This window comes from Myotis yumanensis, unplaced genomic scaffold (genome assembly GCF_028538775.1).
Source record: "Myotis yumanensis isolate MYYU_CA2020_CCGP unplaced genomic scaffold, mMyoYum1.0.hap1 SCAF_4, whole genome shotgun sequence".
In the NCBI taxonomy this organism is placed as follows: domain Eukaryota; kingdom Metazoa; phylum Chordata; class Mammalia; order Chiroptera; family Vespertilionidae; genus Myotis; species Myotis yumanensis.
The window spans coordinates 25,871,661-25,877,521 of record NW_027223755.1 but is presented as its reverse complement, the minus strand read 5'-3'; positions in this window follow the sequence as shown (position 1 = coordinate 25,877,521).

The window sequence follows — 5,861 nt, the reverse complement described above, 5'->3', positions numbered from 1 at the left end:
CTGCTACCTCCAACAGAGTCCTTACTCCTACACTATTTCGTATCTTCATCATCTGCAATTTAAATGATGCAGCTCCTCAAAGCAGACAGCCTATCACATTCACCTTGGCTTCCCTGGTGTCTAGCCTGGTGCCTCAGTACATGTTTGGTGAATAAATGCTAGAAAGAATGCACACTGGGAAAGCTAAATAGCAAGAGTATGGACCAGACTCAAGGTCCCACATGGGAACCAGGATGTGCCTGGGGCTTGTGGTCCCTGCTGGAATGCAAAACCGGTCCTGCACGCACCTTCCAGGGTGGCCTTAGCCAGTGCCTCCTCTCACCCTTTACTCATTTTATTCACATCAATATGGGGCCCAAAGCGATGCCCTTCTCTGTGCCCACAGTACTTGCCTTCCTTTCAAAACAATGGCTTCAGGAAAAGATTAACATTGGAATCATGGTGACTCCCAGGGGTGCTAGATCAGCTTAGGGGTGCTGAAGAGGTGGGGGAGAGATTCTGGACTCACAGATGCCACCCATCATGTCCCTCAACAAGGGGAAAAGGAGACTCTTTGGGAATGACCCCCAGACAAAGGCAGCCTGCAGTATGATTATTGTGAACACAACATGTCAACAACACGTGTGATGATACGTATTCTACTCTGGGCTTTGCTGAGCTGGCTGTCTATTCCATCCTAGAATATCTATCAAATCCCAGTCAAAGAAAACAACATATCACATTTCAATAAATAAAATGGGATTGAAACAAAACCACAGAATGATGTAATGATTTCTAATTTGAGGGTACAAAGGAAGAAGGAGAGGGGGCAGGTTCTTAATGGAGCTCCCGATGGCCATTAACTGTAGGAAAAAGCCATTTCCATAAATTATGGAAATGGGTGCTGGTCTCAAGTGCCTCCCATTTTCATATTGTTTTGCTGCCTTAATGACATAGGCTATTTTTGTAACATCTGTTTTTGGGGACCCTCCCTTTCTCTTGTGCCTTATAAGAAATTCAGTGGCTTTCCTTCTTAATCAGTGTTGGTATTGTCTGAAAATGGATTGTGGGTCATCCTGTTACTGTCTGGGCTGTTGGAGTTGAAATGGCTTATCCACAGAGCATGTTGTGAATATTATCTGACAGCAGATAATCTGCTGGCGTGACAGCAGATGTGTGTGCCTCAGTGATGGACATGCATTCATGAAAGGCAGAAGCAAGGCTTAGCCAGAATTCCTGGGTGTCATGATTTGACCATACACAGGCAGATATTGTGTTTATCATTCCCAAGCAGCACTGTGAATGCAAAGTCTGATAGAGACTGTGTTGGATATCATTTTAAGGAAAATATGAATGTATTACCCACAGCAATAATGTTGCATTTTCTTTAAGGGACAGCACATCCAGAAATGAAGCCCCCACCATCAAATAGTGAACCATCAAGATAAACAGAGTGAGAGTTGAGTAATCAGATGCAATGGGTGACAAGCTTCTCTAACTGGTTCTGAAATCCTAGGTGAGCCAGAAAAGGAGGAGGAGAACCATAGAGAGGGGAGAATACGGAGGAGGAAGGAGCAAGGGAAGCTAGTGAAAGTGCTACCCACCCCCCCTTTCTCACTTGTTGCAGGACTTGGAGGGTCTTGGACCACCAAGAAAGCAGCTTGGCCCTCCAGATGCCAGGCACTCACTGTGATACTGATCCCTAGTCCTCAGAAAGACCCCCTTACAGGACCCCAAAGAGAACAGCAGGAAATTCCTCCTTTGGGTGAAGTGAGCCCAGATGGCTTGCCCGTGTCTACATGTGCTGGTTTATTTTGCTATTTTGAGCTCCATAGTATGGATTTTATAGGTCTTCAAATTACTAAGTTATTTTTCCAGTTTGCAATGTATCTATCTGAACTACAATGACAATGAATTTGAGAATCATAACGTTGTTTTCTGAAGAAGTGAGACCATGATGTTGCAAACTAGCCAGGTTACTGGCTACAAACACTTAAAATAGAGTTGAAATAAACCCTTTTCCTTTTAACTCATTTTATGATTTACTTGATGACTTCCTCATTCTCTATATCCTCCATCTTCAACCTCATCCTCACATGTGTGTGCGCGCACACACACACACACACCCTCCTTGTCTCTCCTTGTCCGACACGTCAGGATACCTCCACTTCCCCAGGCTAATCTGGGTGGTGATAGATGGACTGATTTCAGCTCCAGTCAGGAGAGAGACCAAAGGTTAACATCCATGCTTGGATTCTGGCCTGGCCATCTTGTCCCCCTGCTCTGGCCTCCAACTCTTAGATAATCCAAACTACTGACCTGGCAGCCCGGCATCTCAGCACAAGTTTACAGCCAGAAGTGAGATTGATTGAGAGAATTTTCATGCTACATCCTCATTTAGTTCACCATTTTATCCAGACATGCTGGTGAAGTCAGTGTCTCTGACTCCCTCTTCAATGTGGCCAGAAAGGCCACTGAAGACAGCAGCTGGGAAAGATGTGAAGGTCTCAAATCCCTAACCTGCTGAGTCATCTGAGGAGGTGAGTTGGACTCTCTTAGATCTTCCCCTTTTAAATATGAAGACCAGTGCTCACCTCTCCTACTGAGGAGCTAGACCAACCAGCTGAAAGCACAGGCAAATCAAATATCTGGAGCCCAATGGCTAACAATAACATAGTAGTAAAACAGCCCCGTCATATCTAACCACACTGGTGTCACAGAACCATTTTGAAGAGTATTTTAAATAAGGAAAGCAAAGTACCATGTGCAATACCTAGTCCAGAAAGTGGCTAATGAATCCTTAAAATGAGGGTGTGTGTGTGTGTGTGTGTGTGTGTGTGTGTGTGTGGTTCTTGTGCTAGTTGGCCACTTTTCTTTTCCTCTGCAGCCTTAAAATAACTAATTGCAGGAGCCTATGTTCTGCTGGAGAAACCCTTACAGCTCTTGATTCATCCCTCTGAGGTCACATATCCTCTTGGGAACATCCTCCTTGTTAAGGAACACCTCTCTGTGCTTCCTCTGGCTCAGGAGAAGTTGAAATAAAGCCATGTCCACACCAGGGTCAGAACAGATTGAAAGGCAGCATCGATGCTCCCTGCACAAGTCCCAGACTTTTGGGCACTCTACAGTTTGGGAGTTTACCTAATTCAGAGGTAGCATTCCAGACCAACTTCTTTCTTTGCAGCCATGTGGTTGCCCTGGGTATTGTGGGTCCCTCGCATACACACAAGTGTGGAAGACTCACTATGCTTTCTAAGGCAGTGGCCCCAATTCCGAATGTCATCCCACCATTCCTACCAAGTCCCTTGAGAAGCAGAATTATCCTACTGCAGGAGCACCAGGAAGTTGGACTTTGTGGTTCCAGGACCTCTTCCTCTGTGCCTGTTGTTAGGAGGGGAGTCAGTCCTGCCCAAACAGCTCTAGCAGGCCTGCTCCAAAGATATGGACCTGTCGCACCTCCCTCACACTTCCTAGCCAAGGGGAGTATTAAGACATCCTTCCTCAGCACCAGGATTGGTACAAATTAGAAGGAACACTGGTGCAGACAGAACAAATGGCCCTGGGCCACTGGGCAAAGCTGAAGACCACTGCCACCAACATCGCACCCATAGACACAGATGTCCCACTTCGGTGCTCCACAGTCTGGTGAGTTCCACAGCTGAAGACTGGACTTCATAGATGTCAGTACAACACAGGTATAGGATATCACCCAGGTGCATATATATTTTCATCCAGCACAGAGGTGGGCAATATATACATGTAAATTGTAAGACACTTGGACAGATACTTTTTGTCTCTATGACTTGTGCTTCCATTTAGGTGGGCACATCACTTCCGTTCCCCTTAGCACCTCCTGCTCCATGGTCTTGGCTAATCACACTCAGTCTCTCACAGGTGCAATCAGGGGGGGCCCTTTCTTCAGCCTCCTGTCCCCCTTCCCCTCATTCACAGCCTCTGCCCCCGCTCCTTTCCCCAGGATTTCACTAAAGGCTGAGGCCCCTGACAAATACGACATGAGGTTCCCAAGGGGAGACCCATATGAGATGGGCACTGTCTTTTCTCTTCCTGCTGATGAGAGTTCCAGAGATATGGTATTGGTACATGTGCAGTGCTGAGTAGCCCTGGACATGGAGTACCAGCCCTGCACAGGCTATCCCTGCATCTCTGCCTCAAACCCTTTTGTCCCCTTCAGCCTCCTTATTAACATCACTAGTAAGCCTTCCACTGTGTCTTCCAGAGTTGGAAGCAGTGGAGGTCCATAGAGCAGCAAGAATTTTTAAAACATGCAATAGCTGATTATTTAGTCAAGGGCACTGACTTTTTCCTTCAATTGTCAAATGATAAAATGACAATAGCCAACACAAGAATAGTCATTGGGTGTGAATGCCCTGTCTTGAACCATAAATATGTAGGTAATATAACAGAGTTGCATCTATTGGTCATGTACCATAGTAAGGTTGCACAATTGGTTAATTAGTACCAGAAATCTTAATATACAAGTATAGGCACTTGATTTTTTTAAGTCACCTTGGATCAAAAAGAAGAGGTAATTACTATTACTATTTTTTGTAAGTCAATCAAAATTATACCTTTTTTTTTATCAACTTAGCAAAAATACCTATCTGTTTATGGTGTGCCACAGCATTTTAGTAATCAGTTTATGTGACATGAGATGACAAATGTTGAAAATCGCTGGTGTGGAGGTATCAGAATTTCCTGCACCTTTGACTTTACATCTTCACAAGTTATTTTACAGCAAAATTCTTAGTGACTAGAAGTCTTGCACTTTATTTTTTACCACATTTACAAGAGCTAACAGCATGAGGTTCTCATAAAGTCATTTTACTTACTTTGCTTGGCAAGGAGTATCTGGCAGCTCAGACCAGAGGCTCCCAGATAGTAAACAAGCAGCACAGAGGGGAGAACAGCTATTTCTCTCCTTGATTTGGGTCACAGACTCAGGTGAAAGTGGCTCAGGAAGGTGTCAGTTTTAAAGAGAGAGACCTGCCTCTGGATTCTGGTTGAGCTTATGGTCAATTGAGTCCCTTGCTCTTTTTCTCATTGCTGTGCTATTGTCAAGCCAGCTCTCCCAAACCATGTTTGTTTAGTTTCAGATTATCTGTTTACACCTGTTAAATCACATTAACCAGTTATTCTGGGTGTGCATTGTTATACCAACAAGCCCTTTTCCTGCGGCCAAGTGTCTGTGAAAAAAGACAGAAATGCCGCTTCTCCATTGTGTGCCTGCAATGTTTATGTAGGTGTAGTGTGCCCCAGATACAGGAGAAATGTTCTCACTAAACTACTTTAGAATTCTCCTTTATGCTAACAATCATTGTCAAAATGTTAAGATCGCCTCATACCTTAAATTTCAAGCTGCATTTATGTCTGACTGTCTTATGGGCTTTTAAAGTATATTTAGTCACCATTGTTTAATAACTTAATATTATATTGATGCATTTCTCTGCAGAAGTTGCAAATAATGCAATCATAGCAAGCTTGGCTTAAGCATGGGAATAAAGGCAATCTGGCTGAATGTGGCTTCTACATAATATGTAAGGTATATGTATGTATACCCATATATATACATGCACATGTATGTACATAAAATGTATGTATGTAGAACATATACATATAAAATATGTGTACATGCAGATGTAAAATGTAAACACTATATAAAACATGCACATATGTGTAGAATTGTGTGTAAGACATGTACATTGTATATAAAATGTGTACACACGCATGTCAGATGTGCATATTACATGTACAACATGTATATATAATGAGTGAACCTGAGGTGTGCGGCACTCTCTCAGCAGCTCTCTTGCATGTGGATTACTTAAGGGAGTCTGATCAGACCTGGCTGCATAGGTAGCCAT